Source organism: Nerophis ophidion, linkage group LG21 (assembly GCF_033978795.1).
Source record: "Nerophis ophidion isolate RoL-2023_Sa linkage group LG21, RoL_Noph_v1.0, whole genome shotgun sequence".
In the NCBI taxonomy this organism is placed as follows: domain Eukaryota; kingdom Metazoa; phylum Chordata; class Actinopteri; order Syngnathiformes; family Syngnathidae; genus Nerophis; species Nerophis ophidion.
Window position 1 is genome coordinate 46,876,822 of NC_084631.1, and position 20,741 is coordinate 46,897,562.

General features: G+C 38.0%; 1 pseudogene; it reads right to left on the bottom strand.

Moving 5' to 3' along the window:
• Positions 1–19,228, bottom strand: part of LOC133539529 (keratinocyte proline-rich protein-like) — a 43,405-nt pseudogene extending 24,177 nt beyond the window's left edge.
• Between the last annotated feature and the right edge of the window lie 1,513 nt (positions 19,229–20,741).

Here is a 20,741-nt window from a genome sequence, read left to right on the forward strand (position 1 = left end):
ATCATGCTGTATGTGTGATGTGTCATGTTGTATGTGTGACCTGTGTCATGTTGTATGTGTGATGTATCATGTTGTATGTGTGATGTATCATGTTGTATGTGTGATCGTATCGTGTTGTATGTGAGATTATCATGTTGTATGTGTGATGTGTCATGTCTGTATGTGTGATCTGTGTCATGTTGTAATGTGTGGATGTATCATGTTGTATGTGTGATGTATCATGTTGTATGTGTGATGTATCATGTTGTATGTGTGATGGATCATGTCTGTATGTGTGATGTATCATGTTGTATGTGTGATGTATCATGTTGTATGGTGTGATGTATCATGTTGTATGTGTGATGTATCATGTTGTATGTGTGATGTAATCATGTTGTATGTGTGATGTATCATGTTGTATGTGTGATGTATCATGTTGTATGTGTGATGTATCATGTTGTATGTGTGATGTATCATGTTGTATGTGTGATGTATCATGTTGTATGTGTGATGTATCATGTTGTATGTGTGATGTGTCATGTTGTATGTGTGATGTATCATGTTGTATGTGTGATGTATCATGTTGTATGTGTGATGTATCATGTTGTATGTGTGATGTATCATGTTGTATGTATCATGTTATGTAATGTTGTGATGTATCATGTTGTATGTGTGATGTATCATGTTGTATGTGTGATGTGTCATGTTGTATGTGTGATGTGTCATGTTGTATGTGTGATGTATAATGTTGTATGTGTGATGTATCATGTATGTATGTGTGTGATGTATCATGTTTATGTGTGATGTATCATGTTGTATGTGTGATGTATCATGTTGTATGTGTGATGTATCATGTTGTATGTGTGATGTGATCATGTTGTATGTGTGATGTATCATGTTGTATGTGTGATGTATCATGTTGTATGTGTGATGTATCATGTTGTATGTGTGATGTATCATGTTGTATGTGTGATGTATCATGTTGTATGTGTGATGTATCATGTTGTATGTGTGATGTATCATGTTGTATGTGTGATGTATCGTGTTGTATGTGTGATGTATCATGTTGTATGTGTGATGTATCATGTTGTATGTGTGATGTATCATGTTGTATGTGTGATGTATCATGTTGTATGTGTGATGTATCATGTTGTATGTGTGATGTATCATGTTGTATGTGTGATGTATCATGTTGTATGTGTGATGTATCATGTTGTATGTGTGATGTATCATGTTGTATGTGTGATGTATCATGTTGTATGTGTGATGTGTCATGTTGTATGTGTGATTGTGTCATGTTGTATGTGTGATGTATCATGTTGTATGTGTGATGTATCATGTTGTAGTGTGATGTATCATGTTGTATGTGTGATGTATCATGTTGTATGTGTGATGTATCATGTTGTATGTGTGATGTATCAGTGTTGTATGTGTGATGTATCAGTGTTGTATGTGTGATGTATCATGTTGTATGTGTGATGTATCATGTTGTATGTGTGATGTATCATGTTGTATGTGTGATGTATCTGTTGTATGTGTGATGTATCATGTGTATGTGTGATGTTCATGTTGTATGTGTGATGTATCATGTTGTATGGTGATTATCATGTTGTATGTGTGATGTATCATGTTGTATGTGTGATGTTATCATGTTGTATGTGTGATGTATCATGTTGTATGTGTGATGTATCATGTTGTATGTGTGATGTATCATGTTGTTATGTGTGATGTATCATGTTGTATGTGTTGATGTATCAGGTTGTATGTGTGATGTATCAGTTGTATGTTGATGTCATGTTGTATGTGTGATGTATCATGTTGTATGTGTGATGTGTCATGTTGTATGTGTATGTCATGTGTATGTGTGATGTATCATGTTGTATGTGTGATGTATCATGTTGTATGTGTGATGTATCATGTTGTATGTGTATGATGTATCATGTTGTATGTGTGATGTATCATGTTGTATGTGTGATGTATCATGTTGTATGTGTGATGTATCATGTTGTATGTGTGATGTATCATGTTGTATGTGTGATGTATCATGTTGTATGTGTGATGTATCATGTTGTATGTGTGATGTATCATGTTGTATGTATCATGTTGTATGTGTGATGTATCATGTTGTATGTATCATGTTGTATGTGATGTATCATGTTGTATGTGTGATGTATCATGTTGTATGTGTGATGTATCATGTTGTATGTGTGATGTATCATGTTGTATGTGTGATGTATCATGTGTATGTGTGATGTATCATGTTGTATGTGTGATGTATCATGTTGTATGTGTGATGTATCATGTTGTATGTGTGATGTATCATGTTGTATGTGTGATGTGTCATGTTGTATGTGTGATGTATCATGTTGTATGTGTGATGTATCATGTTGTATGTGTGATGTATCATGTTGTATGTGTGATGTATCATGTTGTATGTGTGATGTATCATGTTGTATGTGTGATGTATCATGTTGTATGTGTGATGTATCGTGTTGTATGTGTGATGTATCGTGTTGTATGTGTGATGTATCGTGTTGTATGTGTGATGTATCGTGTTGTATGTGTGATGTATCATGTTGTATGTGTGATGTATCATGTTTGTATGTGTGATGTATCATGTTGTATGTGTGATGTATCATGTTGTATGTGTGATGTATCATGTTTGTATGTATCATGTTGTATGTGTGATGTATCATGTTGTATGTGTGATGTATCATGTTGTATGTGTGATGTATCATGTTGTATGTGTGATGTATCATGTTGTATGTGTGATGTATCATGTTGTATGTGTGATGTATCATGTTGTATGTGTGATGTATCATGTTGTATGTATCATGTGTATGTGTGATGTATCATGTTGTATGTGTGATGTATCATGTTGTATGTGTGATGTATCATGTTGTATGTGTGATGTGTCATGCTGTATGTGTGATGTATCATGCTGTATGTGTGATGTATCATGTTGTATGTGTGATGTATCATGTTGTATGTGTGATGTATCATGTTGTATGTGTGATGTATCATGTTGTATGTGTGATGTATCATGTTGTATGTGTGATGTATCATGTTGTATGTGTGATGTATCATGTTGTATGGGTGATGTATCATGTTGTATGTGTGATGTATCAGTTGTATGTGTGATGTATCATGTTGTATGTGTGATGTATCATGTTGTATGTGTGATGTATCATGTTGTATGTGTGATGTATCATGTTGTATGTGTGATGTATCATGTTGTATGTGTGATGTATCATGTTGTATGTGTGATGTATCGTGTTGTATGGGGATGTATCATGTTGTATGTGTGATGTATCATGTGTATGTGTGATGTATCGTGTTGTATGTGTGATGTATCGTGTTGTATGTGTGATGTATCATGTTGTATGTGTGATGTATCATGTTGTATGTGTGATGTATCATGTTGTATGTGTGATGTATCATGTTGTATGTGTGATGTATCATGTTGTATGTGTGATGTATCATGTTGTATGTGTGATGTATCATGTTGTATGTGTGATGTATCGTGTTGTATGTGTGATGTATCATGTTGTATGTGTGATGTATCATGTTGTATGTGTGATGTATCATGTTGTATGTGTGATGTATCATGTTGTATGTGTGATGTATCGTGTTGTATGTGTGATGTATCATGTTGTATGTGTGATGTATCATGTTGTATGTGTGATGTATCGTGTTGTATGTGTGATGTATCTGTTGTATGTGTGATGTATCATGTTGTATGTGTGATGTATCATGTTGTATGTGTGATGTATCATGTTGTATGTGTGATGTATCATGTTGTATGTGTGATGTATCATGTTGTATGTGTGATGTATCATGTTGTATGTGTGATGTATCGTGTTGTATGTGTGATGTATCATGTTGTATGTGTGATGTATCATGTTGTATGTGTGATGTATCATGTTGTATGTGTGATGTGTCATGTTGTATGTGTGATGTGTCATGTTGTATGTGTGATGTGTCATGTTGTATGTGTGATGTACATGTTGTATGTGTGATGTATCATGTTGTATGTGTGATGTATCATGTTGTATGTGTGATGTATCATGTTGTATGTGTGATGTATCATGTTGTATGTGTGATGTATCATGTTGTATGTGTGATGTATCGATGTTGTATGTGTGATGTATCATGTTGTATGTGTGATGTATCATGTTGTATGTGTGATGTATCATGTTGTATGTGTGATGTATCATGTTGTATGTATCATGTTGTATGTGTGATGTATCATGTTGTATGTATCATGTTGTATGTGTGATGTATCATGTTGTATGTGTGATGTATCATGTTGTATGTGTGATGTATCATGTTGTATGTGTGATGTATCATGTTGTATGTGTGATGTATCATGTTGTATGTGTGATGTATCATGTTGTATGTGTGATGTATCATGTTGTATGTGTGATGTATCATGTTGTATGTGTGATGTGTCATGTTGTATGTGTGATGTATCATGTTGTATGTGTGATGTATCATGTTGTATGTGTGATGTATCATGTTGTATGTGTGATGTATCATGTTGTATGTGATGTATCATGTGTATGTGTGATGTATCATGTTGTATGTGTGATGTATCATGTTGTATGTGTGATGTATCGTGTTGTATGTGTGATGTATCTGTTGTAGTGTGATGTATCATGTTGTATGTGTGATGTATCATGTTGTATGTGTGATGTATCATGTTGTATGTGTGATGTATCATGTTGTATGTGTGATGTATCATGTTGTATGTGTGATGTATCATGTTGTATGTGATCATGTTGTATGTGTGATGTATCATGTTGTATGTGTGATGTATCATGTTGTATGTGTGATGTATCATGTTGTATGTGTGATGTATCATGTTGTATGTGTGATGTATCATGTTGTATGTGTGATGTATCATGTTGTATGTGTGATGTATCATGTTGTATGTGTGATGTATCATGTTGTATGTGTGATGTATCATGTTGTATGATATCATGTTGTATGTGTGATGTATCATGTTGTATGTGTGATGTGTCATGTTGTATGTGTGATGTATCATGTTGTATGTGTGATGTATCATGCTGTATGTGTGATGTATCATGTTGTATGTGTGATGTATCATGTTGTATGTGTGATGTATCATGTGTATGTGTGATGTATCATGTTGTATGTGTGATGTATCATGTTGTATGTGTGATGTATCTTGTTGTATGTGTGATGTATCATGTTGTATGTGTGATGTATCATGTTGTATGTGTGATGTATCATGTTGTATGTGTGATGTATCATGTTGTATGTGTGATGTATCATGTTGTATGTGTGATGTATCATGTTGTATGTGTGATGTATCATGTTGTATGTGTGATGTATCATGTTGTATGTGTGATGTATCATGTTGTATGTGTGATGTATCATGTTGTATGTGTGATGTATCATGTTGTATGTGTGATGTATCATGTTGTATGTGTGATGTATCATGTTGTATGTGTGATGTATCATGTTGTATGTGTGATGTATCATGTTGTATGTGTGATGTATCATGTTGTATGTGTGATGTATCATGTTGTATGTGTGATGTTCATGTTGTATGTGTGATGTATCATGTTGTATGTGTGATGTGTCATGTTGTATGTGTGATGTGTCATGTTGTATGTGTGATGTATCATGTTGTATGTGTGATGTATCATGTTGTATGTGTGATGTATCATGTTGTATGTGTGATGTATCATGTTGTATGTTTCATGTTGTATGTGTGATGTATCATGTTGTATGTATCATGTTGTATGTGATGTGTCATGTTGTATGTGTGATGTGTCATGTTGTATGTGTGATGTATCATGTTGTATGTGTGATGTATCATGTTGTATGTATCATGTTGTATTGTGATGTATCATGTTGTATGTGTGATGTATCATGTTGTATGTGTGATGATCATGTTGTATGTGTGATGTATCATGTTGTATGTGTGATGTATCGTGTTGTATGTGTGATGTATCGTGTTGTATGTGTGATGTGTCATGTTGTATGTGTGATGTATCATGTTGTATGTGTGATGTGTCATGTTGTATGTGTGATGTATCATGTTGTATGTGTGATGTATCATGTTGTATGTGTGATGTATCATGTTGTATGTGTGATGTGTCATGTTGTATGTGTGATGTGTCATGTTGTATGTGTGATGTATCATGTTGTATGTGTGATGTATCATGTTGTATGTGTGATGTATCATGTTGTATGTGTGATGTGTCATGTTGTATGTGTGATGTATCATGTTGTATGTGTGATGTATCATGTTGTATGTGTGATGTATCATGTTGTATGTGTGATGTGTCATGTTGTATGTGTGATGTGTCATGTTGTATGTGTGATGTATCATGTTGTATGTGTGATGTATCATGTTGTATGTGTGATGTATCATGTTGTATGTGTGATGTATCATGTTGTATGTGTGATGTATCATGTTGTATGTGTGATGTATCGTGTTGTATGTGTGATGTATCGTGTTGTATGTGTGATGTATCGTGTTGTATGTGTGATGTATCATGTTGTATGTGTGATGTATCATGTTGTATGGGTGATGTATCATGTTGTATGTGTGATGTATCATGTTGTATGTGTGATGTATCATGTTGTATGTGTGATGTATCATGTTGTATGTGTGATGTATCATGTTGTATGTGTGATGTATCATGTTGTATGTGTGATGTATCATGTTGTATGGGATGTATCATGTTGTATGTGTGATGTATCGTGTTGTATGTGTGATGTATCGTGTTGTATGTGTGATGTATCGTGTTGTATGTGTGATGTATCATGTTGTATGTGTGATGTATCATGTTGTATGTGTGATGTATCATGTTGTATGTGTGATGTATCATGTTGTATGTGTGATGTATCATGTTGTATGTGTGATGTATCATGTTGTATGTGTGATGTATCATGTTGTATGTGTGATGTATCGATGTTGTATGTGTGATGTATCGTGTTGTATGGTGATGTATCATGTTGTATGTGTGATGTATCAGTGTTGTATGTGTGATGTATCATGTTGTATGTGTGATGTATCGTGTTGTATGTGTGATGTATCGTGTTGTATGTGTGATGTATCATGTGTATGTGTGATGTATCTTGTTGTATGTGTGATGTATCATGTTGTATGTGTGATGTATCATGTTGTATTGTATCATGTTGTATGTGTGATGTAGTCATGTGTTGATGTATCATGTTGTATGTGTGATGTATCATGTTGTATGTGTGATGTATCATGTTGTATGTGTGATGTATCATGTTGTATGTGTGATGTATCATGTTGTATGTGTGATGTATCTTGTTGTATGTGTGATGTATCATGTTGTATGTGTGATGTATCATGTTGTATGTGTGATGTATCATGTTGTATGTGTGATGTATCATGTTGTATGTGTGATGTATCATGTTGTATGTGTGATGTATCATGTTGTATGTGTGATGTATCATGTTGTATGTGTGATGTATCATGTTGTATGTGTGATGTATCATGTTGATGTGTGATGTATCATGTTGTATGTGTGATGTATCATGTTGTATGTGTGATGTATCATGTTGATGATCATGTGTATGTGTGATGTATCATGTTGTATGTGTGATGTATCATGTTGTATGTGTGATGTATCATGTTGTATGTGTGATGTATCATGTTGTATGTGTGATGTGTCATGTTGTATGTGGATGTTCATGTTGTATGTGTGATGTATCATGTTGTATGTGTGATGTATCATGTTGTATGTGTGATGTATCATGTTGTATGTGTGATGTATCATGTTGTATGTGTGATGTATCATGTTGTATGTGTGATGTGATCTGTGTTGGTATGTGTGATGTATCATGTTGTATGTGTGATGTATCATGTTGTATGTGTGATGTATCATGTTGTATGTGTGATGTATCATGTTGTATGTGTGATGTATCATGTTGTATGTGTGATGTATCATGTTGTATGTGTGATGTATCATGTTGTATGTGTGATGTATCATGTGTATGTGTGATGTATCATGTTGTATGTATCATGTTGTATGTGTGATGTATCATGTTGTATGTGTGATGTGTCATGTTGTATGTGTGATGTGTCATGTTGTATGTGTATGTGTCATGCTGTATGTGTGATGTATCATGCTGTATGAGTGATGTGTCATGTTGTATGTGTGATGTATCATGTTGTATGTGTGATGTATCATGTTGTATGTGTGATGTATCATGTTGTATGTGTGATGTATCGTGTTGTATGTGTGATGTATCGTGTTGTATGTGTGATGTATCATGTTGTATGGGTGATGTATCATGTTGTATGTGTGATGTATCATGTTGTATGTGTGATGTATCATGTTGTATGTGTGATGTATCATGTTGTATGTGTGATGTATCATGTTGTATGTGTGATGTATCATGTTGTATGTGTGATGTATCATGTTGTATGTGTGATGTATCATGTTGTATGTGTGATGTATCATGTTGTATGTGTGATGTATCATGTTGTATGTGTGATGTATCATGTTGTATGTGTGATGTATCGTGTTGTATGTGTGATGTATCGTGTTGTATGTGTGATGTATCGTGTTGTATGTGTGATGTATCGTGTTGTATGTGTGATGTATCATGTTGTATGTGTGATGTATCATGTTGTATGTGTGATGTATCATGTTGTATGTGTGATGTATCATGTTGTATGTGTGATGTATCATGTTGTATGTGTGATGTAATCATGTTGTATGTATCATGTTGTATGTGTGATGTATCATGTTGTATGTGTGATGTATCATGTTGTATGTGTGATGTATCATGTTGTATGTGTGATGTATCATGTTGTATGTGTGATGTATCATGTTGTATGTGTGATGTATCATGTTGTATGTGTGATGTATCATGTTGTATGTGTGATGTATCATGTTGTATGTATCATGTTGTATGTGTGATGTATCATGTTGTATGTGTGATGTGTCATGTTGTATGTGTGATGTGTCATGTTGTATGTGTGATGTGTCATGCTGTATGTGTGATGTATCATGCTGTATGTGTGATGTGTCATGTTGTATGTGTGATGTATCATGTTGTATGTGTGATGTATCATGTTGTATGTGTGATGTATCATGTTGTATGTGTGATGTATCGTGTTGTATGTGTGATGTATCATGTTGTATGTGTGATGTATCATGTTGTATGGGTGATGTATCATGTTGTATGTGTGATGTATCATGTTGTATGTGTGATGTATCATGTTGTATGTGTGATGTATCATGTTGTATGTGTGATGTATCATGTTGTATGTGTGATGTATCATGTTGTATGTGTGATGTATCATGTTGTATGTGTGATGTATCATGTTGTATGTGTGATGTATCACGCTGTATGTGTGATGTATCATGTTGTATGTGTGATGTATCATGTTGTATGTGTGATGTATCATGTTGTATGTGTGATGTATCATGTTGTATGTGTGATGTATCATGTTGTATGTGTGATGTATCATGTTGTATGTGTGATGTATCATGTTGTATGTGTGATGTATCATGTTGTATGTGTGATGTGTCATGTTGTATGTGTGATGTGTCATGTTGTATGTGTGATGTGTCATGTTGTATGTGTGATGTGTCATGTTGTATGTGTGATGTATCATGTGTATGTGTGATGTATCATGTTGTATGTATCATGTTGTATGTGTGATGTATCATGTTGTATGTGTGATGTATCATGTTGTATGTGTGATGTGTCATGTTGTATGTGTGATGTGTCATGTTGTATGTGTGATGTATCATGTTGTATGTGTGATGTATCATGTTGTATGTATCATGTTGTATGTTGATGTATCATGTTGTATGTGTGATGTATCATGTTGTATGTGTGATGTATCATGTTGTATGTGTGCATGTATCATGTTGTAATGTGTGATGTATCGTGTTGTATGTGTGATGTGTCGTGTTGTATGTGTGATGTGTCATGTTGTATGTGTGATGTGTCATGTTGTATGTGTGATGTGTCATGTTGTATGTGTGATGTATCATGTTGTAGTGTGATGTATCATGTTGTATGTGTGATGTATCATGTTGTATGTGTGATGTGTCATGTTGTATGTGTGATGTGTCATGTTGTATGTGTGATGTGTCATGTTGTATGTGTGATGTATCATGTTGTATGTGTGATGTATCATGTTGTATGTGTGATGTGTCATGTTGTATGTGTGATGTATCATGTTGTATGTGTGATGTATCATGTTGTATGTGTGATGTATCATGTTGTATGTGTGATGTGTCATGTTGTATGTGTGATGTGTCATGTGTATGTGTGATGTATCATGTTGTATGTGTGATGTATCATGTTGTATGTGTGATGTATCATGTTGTATGTGTGATGTATCATGTTGTATGTGTGATGTATCATGTTGTATGTGTGATGTATCATGTTGTATGTGTGATGTATCGTGTTGTATGTGTGATGTATCGTGTTGTATGTGTGATGTATCATGTTGTATGTGTGATGTATCATGTTGTATGGGTGATGTATCATGTTGTATGTGTGATGTATCATGTTGTATGTGTGATGTATCATGTTGTATGTGTGATGTATCATGTTGTATGTGTGATGTATCGTGTTGTATGTGTGATGTATCGTGTTGTATGTGTGATGTATCGTGTTGTATGGGGGATGTATCATGTTGTATGTGTGATGTATCATGTTGTATGTGTGATGTATCGTGTTGTATGTGTGATGTATCGTGTTGTATGTGTGATGTATCATGTTGTATGTGTGATGTATCATGTTGTATGTGTGATGTATCATGTTGTATGTGTGATGTATCATGTTGTATGTGTGATGTGTCATGTTGTATGTGTGATGTGTCATGTTGTATGTGTGATGTATCATGTTGTATGTGTGATGTATCATGTTGTATGTGTGATGTATCATGTTGTATGTGTGATGTATCATGTTGTATGTGTGATGTATCATGTTGTATGTGTGATGTATCATGTTGTATGTGTGATGTATCGTGTTGTATGTGTGATGTATCGTGTTGTATGTGTGATGTATCATGTTGTATGTGTGATGTATCATGTTGTATGTGTGATGTATCATGTTGTATGTGTGATGTATCATGTTGTATGTATCATGTTGTATGTGTGATGTATCATGTTGTATGTATCATGTTGTATGTGTGATGTATCATGTTGTATGTGTGATGTATCATGTTGTATGTGTGATGTATCATGTTGTACTGTGTGATGTATCATGTTGTATGTGTGATGTATCATGTTGTATGTGTGATGTATCATGTTGTATGTGTGATGTATCATGTTGTATGTGTGATGTGTCATGTTGTATGTGTGATGTGTCATGTTGTATGTGTGATGTATCATGTTGTATGTGTGATGTATCATGTTGTATGTGTGATGTATCGTGTTGTATGTGTGATGTATCGTGTTGTTATGTGTGATGTATCGTGTTGTATGTGTGATGTATCGTGTTGTATGTGTGATGTATCGTGTTGTATGTGTGATGTATCGTGTTGTATGTGTGATGTATCATGTTGTATGTGTGATGTATCATGTTGTATGTGTGATGTATCATGTTGTATGTGTGATGTATCATGTTGTATGTGTGATGTATCATGTTGTATGTGTGATGTATCATGTTGTATGTATCATGTTGTATGTGTGATGTATCATGTTGTATGTGTGATGTATCATGTTGTATGTGTGATGTATCATGTTGTATGTGTGATGTATCATGTTGTATGTGTGATGTATCATGTTGTATGTGTGATGTATCATGTTGTATGTGTGATGTATCATGTTGTATGTGTGATGTATCATGTTGTATGTATCATGTTGTATGTGTGATGTATCATGTTGTATGTGTGATGTGTCATGTGTATGTGTGATGTGTCATGTTGTATGTGTGATGTGTCATGCTGTATGTGTGATGTATCATGCTGTATGTGTGATGTGTCATGTTGTATGTGTGAGTATCATGTTGTATGTGTGATGTATCATGTTGTATGTGTGATGTATCATGTTGTATGTGTGATGTATCGTGTTGTATGTGTGATGTATCATGTTGTATGTGTGATGTATCATGTTGTATGGGTGATGTATCATGTTGTATGTGTGATGTATCATGTTGTATGTGTGATGTATCATGTTGTATGTGTGATGTATCATGTTGTATGTGTGATGTATCATGTTGTATGTGTGATGTATCATGTTGTATGTGTGATGTATCATGTTGTATGTGTGATGTATCATGTTGTATGTGTGATGTATCGTGTTGTATGGGGGATGTATCATGTTGTATGTGTGATGTATCATGTTGTATGTGTGATGTATCGTGTTGTATGTGTGATGTATCGTGTTGTATGTGTGATGTATCATGTTGTATGTGTGATGTATCATGTTGTATGTGTGATGTATCATGTTGTATGTGTGATGTATCATGTTGTATGTGTGATGTATCATGTTGTATGTGTGATGTATCATGTTGTATGTGTGATGTATCATGTTGTATGTGTGATGTATCGTGTTGTATGTGTGATGTATCGTGTTGTATGTGTGATGTATCATGTTGTATGTGTGATGTATCATGTTGTATGTGTGATGTATCATGTTGTATGTGTGATGTATCATGTTGTATGTGTGATGTATCATGTCGTATGTGTGATGTATCATGTTGTATGTGTGATGTATCATGTTGAATGTGTGATGTATCATGTTGTATGTGTGATGTATCATGTTGTATGTGTGATGTATCATGTTGTATGTGTGATGTATCATGTTGTATGTGTGATGTATCATGTTGTATGTGTGATGTATCGTGTTGTATGTGTGATGTATCATGTTGTATGTGTGATGTATCATGTTGTATGTGTGATGTATCATGTTGTATGTGTGATGTATCATGTTGTATGTGTGATGTATCATGTTGTATGTGTGATGTATCATGTTGTATGTGTGATGTATCATGTTGTATGTGTGATGTATCATGTTGTATGTGTGATGTATCATGTTGTATGTGTGATGTATCATGTTGTATGTGTGATGTATCATGTTGTATGTGTGATGTATCGTGTTGTATGTGTGATGTATCATGTTGTATGTGTGATGTATCGTGTTGTATGTGTGATGTATCATGTTGTATGTGTGATGTATCATGTTGTATGTGTGATGTATCATGTTGTATGTGTGATGTATCATGTTGTATGTGTGATGTATCATGTGTATGTGTGATGTATCATGTTGTATGTGTGATGTATCATGTTGTATGCTGGCATGTTCCAAATAAACTTAAACTCAAACTGTCAATACAAAGCTTTATCACTTGGACTGTTCAACCCCAGGCCAGTCTTGTAGCTGAATGTTTTCTACATTTTAAGATTAGGAAGTATATGTGGCACTCTGGACATCATTCCTTCATTCATTGCTATTATTTATGTTCTTAAGTGGGCCACCCCATAACTTTATAAATGACCTGTGATGTGTAAAGACATGCCAGCCTGACAATAGGATCATGTCAACAACCCTGGCAGAGCCGCAATGACTTTATAGTAGGTGTGTCAATCATCAACAATCAATATTATTGGCAGAAATAGAGGGCCCCAACATCTAATTTGGCCCAGGGCCCCATGGAGGCCCTGACTTACCTCCCGTAAAAAGCCCAAAGACTGCTCCATCCTGCCTGCGCTAACAAAATAAGAGTCTCAGCACAAAGAAGCGAGCAAGCCAAGTGTATAAAAATGAGTATTTAGAACAGCTGTTTCTTTCATTGTTAGAATAATCATGTGTATATTATCACACAACTTTATGCTTAAGGGATATCGCTATAGTTGTTTTCTGTATTTTTCTTTGTCTGCACAAAGCTGGCAATCCAAAAGATCGCCAGCCGTCTGGTATCAGTGTTGTGTCCAGACTCGGCCTACTGACTGCCTAGGTTGAACGCAGACAGAGCAGAGACGAGGCGATATCACCAGCGTCAACACATTTGCCTTTTTGTATCATCATATCCTGTGCCTAACTGAGTTGTCGAGATGACCCCTTGCCTCAGTGACAGCTTCAGTGATGTAACCAAGGAGCTCCCAAATAAATAGAGGAAGCACGCGAGGTGCACTTTTAGAAAGTACTTTGGATCTGTAACTAGAATACAGACCAAACAATTGAGGCAAATGTAACTGTGTCCCTGCATGATTCCTTGCTTCTTGTCTGTTTCATAGATGTTATCAGTGTTTGAACAAGGTGTCAAAGATTTCCGGTGAATTTTTATACTTAGTCAACCTGTTCGCGGGGGCCGTACGTTGACACCCCTGGTCTAAAGACTTACCTTTTTTAGGTTCCTGGTGTGAGACACGGGTAGAAGTGGGGTGACTCGGGGTTCCACAGCAGCCTGTCTCGTCAACAACGGCGGGTTGTTCCACGACTCGGTGCCTCGCTCACACAGCTGAGAGGCCAAGTTGCACTGGAACCCCGGGGGCAGCAGTTGGCCAAGTCGGGGCAACACACAGCCTGGAAGAATCCAAGGGGATGAGGCGGCGACGCTTTGACACCACTTGGTGTGTGAACTCACTTTGGGGTAAGGACAGCAGCTGTAGCCCTGCTCCGTCTGGCAACACGTAGCATGGTCGGAGCAGACGCTTCTGTCAGGACATGGAACTTTACAGGAGACCAAGGCCGCAAATGAGAGCCACACGCTGACCGCAGCATCTGCAGGACAAGCAGTGATGTTTAGTGATACATCTGTCAGCTTGCAATACTCACTTTGTCTCAGGTTCTCTCCGGCCAGCGGAACTGCACACTTCTGGATCAAACGTCGCACTTCACCCAATGTAACATCACACCCTCTGCATCCTGTGACTGTACTGAACTAGACTGTACTGCCCGCTATTGAGCAAGCAGACCTGGAAGTTTCACTTCAATGTTGCTTTAATAATGTCACTTCCTTCTTGCTACAAGTAAACATTGCAAGTCAAAAGAAGCAATATTTGGTGCATGTAAACATTCCACTACATGGGGAAAAAAACAATTATATATATATATATATACACATATAAACCCCACCTCTAGGTGAGGATAACCATAACCATTAATTAGTTGCTTATTAAATGCAAATTAGTACAAACTCTGTTTCCATATGAGTGGGAAATTGTGTTAGATGTAAATATAAACAGAATACAATGATTTGCAAATCCTTTTCAAGCCATATTCAGTTGAATATGCTACAATATTTGATGTTCAAACTCATTTTGTGCAAATAATAATTAACTTAGAATTTCATGGCTGCAACACGTGCCAAAGTAGTTGGGAAAGGGCATGTTCACCACTGTGTTACATCACCTTTTCTTTTAACAACACTCAATAAAGGTTTGGGACTGAGGAAACTAATTGTTGAAGCTTTGAAAGTGGAATTCTTCCCATTCTTGTTTTATGTAGAGCTTCAGTCCTTCAACAGTCCGGGGTCTCCGCTGTCCTATTTTACGCTTCATAATGCGCCACACATTTTCCATGGGAGACAGGTCTGGACTGCAGGCGGGACAGTAAAGTACCTGCACTCTGTTTTTACGAAGCCACACTGTTGTAACACGTGCTGCATGTGGATTGGCATTGTCTTGCTGAAATAAGCAGGGGCGTCCATGAAAAAGACAGCACTTAGATGGCAGCATATGTTGTTCCAAAACCTGTATGTACCTTTCAGCATTAATGGTGCCTTCACAGATGTGTAAGTTACCCATGCCTTGGGCACTAATGCACCCCCATACCATCACACATGCTGGCTTTTACACTTTATGTCGATAACAGTCTGGATGGTTTGCTTCCCCTTTGGTCCAGATGACACGATGTCGAATATTTCCAAAAACAATTTGAAATGTGGACTCGTCAGACCACAAAACACTTTTCCACTTTGCATCAGTCCATCTTAGATGATCTCGGGCCCAGAGAAGCCGGCGGCGTTTCTGGATGTTGTTGATAAATGGCTTTGGCTTTGCATAGTAGAGCTTTAACTTGCACTTACAGATGTAGTGACAAACTGTATTTAGTGAAAGTGGTTTTATGAAGTGTTCCTGAGCCCATGTGGTGATATCCTTAAGAGATTGATGTTGGTTTTTGATACAGTGCCATCTGAGGGATGGAAGGTCACGGTCATTCAATGTTGGTTTCCGGCCATTGCCGCTTACGTGGAGTGATTTCTCCAGATTCTTTGAACCTTTTGATGATATTATGGAGCGTAGATGTTGAAATCCCTAAATTTCTTGCAATGTCACTTTGAGAAAGGTTGTTCTTAAACTGTTTGACTATTTGCTCACACAGTTGTGGACAAAGGGGTGTACCTCGCCCCATCCTTTCTTGTGAAAGACTGAGCATTTTTTGGAAGCTGTTTTTATAGCCAATCATGGCACCCACCTGTTCCCAATTAGCCTGCACACCTGTGGATGTTCCAAATAAGTGTTTGATGAGCATTCCTCAACTTTATCAGTATTTATAGCCACCTTTCCCAACTTCTTTGTCACGTGTTGCTGGCATCAAATTCTAAAGTTAATGATCATTTTAAAAAAACCCCAAAGGTTTATGAGTTTGAACATGAAATATGTTGTCTTTGTAGCATATTCAACTGAATATGGCTTGAAAAGGATTTGCAAATCATTGTATTCTGTTTATATTTACATCTAACACCATTTCCAACTCATATGGAAACAGGTTTTGTACATATTGGCTCTTAATTAGTCATTATTAATGCCTGGCCTTATTATACAACCAGTAAGCCATTTACCATGAATTGATTAACGTGGACCTGAACTTAAACAACTTATTGGGGTGTTAGCACTTAGTGGTCAATGGTAGGGAATATGTTCTGTACTGTGCAATCAATGTTAACAAGCTAATCAGTGGCCTAGTGGTTAGAGTGTCCGCTCTGAGATGGGTAGGTGTCAGTTCAAACCCCGGCCGAGTCATACCAAAGACTATTTAAAAAAAGGGAACCATTACTTCCCTGCTTGGCACTCAGCATCAAAGGTTGGAATTGGGGTTGAATCACCAAAAATGATTCTGGGCGTGGCACCCCTGCTGCTCACTGCTCTCCTCACCTCACCTCCCAGGGGGTGAACAAGGGGACGGGTCAAATTTCACCACACCTAAAGTGTGTGTGTGACAATTATAGGTACTTGAATCCTAATTGCTTATTAGTAACCCTGACCCTTTATATGTTTCCAAGTGTCCAAATAATTGTAATGAAGTATTTGTTACTTTAATAGGCAACTAATTAATGGTGTGTATGTTCCCCATACTAAAGTGGTACCAAATGTATGAATACACAATCTAATTAAAAGCTTCTTTTTTTTTAACTAAGCAATGTGGCAAATCTGACAGAATGCTTACTAAATATAAATCAAAATATATATTTTGATTTAAGTAAACTAGACTTTACCATGAAATAGGATTGAAGTCCTTCAAACTGTATTTTTATACACATTTCTGTTAGACCTTAATCCCAATGATACTGTTTATTTATTTGAAATAAATGCTTGAACCCTCTGGGGCAGTAAAGTAGCACCACTAACAAAGTCCTTAGGGAGGGAGGGGGTAAACAAAGATTCAGACTTTTTTGTACTTTTTTTGTGCAACTCTCTCAAACTTCAGCTTAAATAGAAATAACTAACATGTCATTATTATTTAAAATTGTATTTTAAACCTTTGAATGCCCATTTCATTATTTATGTCAGTTTTATTGGGACGGCTCTCAATAGCTCAGTAGTGATTTCCAGTGTGGAACTGCCATAGGATGCCACCTGAAAAGTCAAGAGTTTGGGAACAACAGCAACTCAGCCAGCAAGTGGGAGGCCATGTAAACTCACTAAAAGGGGGCAGCGCGTAATGCAAAGACTTTCTGCACAGTAAGTTGCAACAGAGCTCCAAACTTCATGTCACCTTCCAATTAGCCCACGTACAGTACGCAGAGAGCTTCATGGAAAGGGTTTCCATGGCCAAGCAGCTGCATCTAAGCCAGGGGTGTCAAACTCAAATACAGAGTGGGCCAAAATTTAAAAGTGAACAAATGAACCTTTTAATAGGGACCCAAACAAGTTTTGCATTGAATATTGAACAAGCAAGGCTTAAATAGGGCAGCACGGTGCCACAGGGGTTAGTGCATCTGCCTCACAATACGAAGGTCCTGAGTAATCCTGGGTTCAATCCCGGGCTCGGGATCTTTCTGTGTGGAGTTTGCATGTTCTCCCCGGGACTGCATGGGTTCCCTCCGGGTATTTGGGCTTCCTCCCATGGAACAGGCAGAGCTTATAGAACGTAATAGTGCAAACTCAACTTTCAAAAAACAGTGATATATTAAATCAAATTTAATTAAAAAAATGAATGCCTCTTTTCTATTTGCAACCTTCTGAGGTAAATATCAACATTAACTTTTTCCACAGGCTAATAAATTCAAAAATAAAATAAAAATGAGGTGGGCGGGGTTGGGTAGCAGCGGGGGGTGTATATTGTAGCGTTCCGGAAGAGTAAGTGCTGCAAGGGGTTCTGGGTATTTGTTCTGTTGTGTTTATGTTGTGTTGCAGTGCGGGTGTTCTCTCGAAATATCTTTTGTCATTCTTGTTTGGTGTGGGTTCACAGTGTCCAATACAAAGCCTGGGATGCAGTGGCATAAAGCAGGTCTCCACTGGACTCTAGAGCAGTGGAGCCATACATCAGCAAGTCCAATACAAAGCCTGGGATGCAGTGGCATAAAGCAGGTCTCCACTGGACTCTACAGCAGTGGAGCCATACATCACCAAGTCCAATACAAAGCCAGGGATGCAGTGGCATAAAGCAGGTCTCCACTGGACTCTAGAGCAGTGGAGACATACATCACCAAGTCCAATACAAAGCCTGGGATGCAGTGGGATAAAGCAGGTCTCCACTGGACTCTAGAGCAGTGGAGACATACATCACCAAGTCCAATACAAACCTGGGATGCAGTGGCATAAAGCAGGTCTCCACTGGACTCTAGAGCAGTGGAGACATACATCAGCAAGTCCAATACAAAGCCTGTTATGCAGTGGCATAAAGCAGGTTCCACTGGACTCTAGAACAGTGGAGCCATACATCACCAAGTCCAATACAAAGCCTGGGATGCAGTGGCATAAAGCAGGTCTCCACTGGACTCTAGAGCAGTGGAGACATACATCACCAAGTCCAATACAAACCTGGGATGCAGTGGCATAAAGCAGGTCTCCACTGGACTCTAGAACAGTGGAGCCATACATCAGCAAGTCCAATACAAAGCCTGGGATGCAGTGGCATAAAGCAGGTCTCCACTGGACTCTAGAGCAGTGGAGCCATACATCACCAAGTCCAATACAAAGCCTGGGATGCAGTGGCATAAAGCAGGTCTCCACTGGACTCTAGAACAGTGGAGACATACATCACCAAGTCCAATACAAAGCCTGGGATGCAGTGGCATAAAGCAGGTCTCCACTGGACTCTAGAGCAGTGGAGCCATACATCAGCAAGTCCAATACAAAGCCTGGGATGCAGTGGCATAAAGCAGGTCTCCACTGGACTCTAGAGCAGTGGAGCCATACATCACCAAGTCCAATACAAAGCCAGGGATGCAGTGGCATAAAGCAGGTCTCCACTGGACTCTAGAGCAGTGGAGCCATACATTAGCAAGTCCAATACAAAGCCTGGGATGCAGTGGCATAAAGCAGGTCTCCACTGGACTCTAGAGCAGTGGAGCCATACATCAGCAAGTCCAATACAAAGCCTGGGATGCAGTGGCATAAAGCAGGTCTCCACTGGACTCTAGAGCAGTGGAGCCATACATCACCAAGTCCAATACAAAGCCAGGGATGCAGTGGCATAAAGCAGGTCTCCACTGGACTCTAGAGCAGTGGAGCCATACATCAGCAAGTCCAATACAAAGCCTGGGAAGCAGTGGCATAAAGCAGGTCTCCACTGGACTCTAGAGCAGTGGAGCCATACATCAGCAAGTCCAATACAAAGCCTGGGATGCAGTGGCATAAAGCAGGTCTCCACTGGACTCTAGAGCAGTGGAGCCATACATCAGCAAGTCCAATACAAAGCCTGGGATGCAGTGGCATAAAGCAGGTCTCCACTGGACTCTAGAGCAGTGGAGCCATACACCAGCAAGTCCAATACAAAGCCTGGGATGCAGTGGCATAAAGCAGGTCTCCACTGGACTCTAGAGCAGTGGAGCCATACATCACCAAGTCCAATACAAAGCCAGGGATGCAGTGGCATAAAGCAGGTCTCCACTGGACTCTAGAGCAGTGGAGACATACATCAGCAAGTCCAATACAAAGCCAGGGATGCAGTGGCATAAAGCAGGTCTCCACTGGACTCTAGAGCAGTGGAGCCATACATCAGCAAATCCAATACAAAGCCTGGGATGCAGTGGCATAAAGCAGGTCTCCACTGGACTCTAGAGCAGTGGAGACGCCTTCTCTGGACTGATGAATCACACTTTTCCATCTGGCAATCTGATAGATCAGTCTGGCTTTGGAGGTTGCCAGGAGAACGCTACATTTCCGACTGCATTGTGGAGGAGGAATTATGGTGGAGGGTTGTTTTTCAGGAGTTGGGCTGGGCCCCTCAGTTCCAATGAAAGGAACTTTGAATGCTCCAGGATACCAAAAGATTTTGGACAATTCCATGCTCCCAAACTTGTGGGATCAGTTTGGAGCGGGCCCCTTTCTCTTCTAGCATGACTGTGCACCAGTGCACAAAGAGAGGTCCATAAAAACATGGATGACAGAG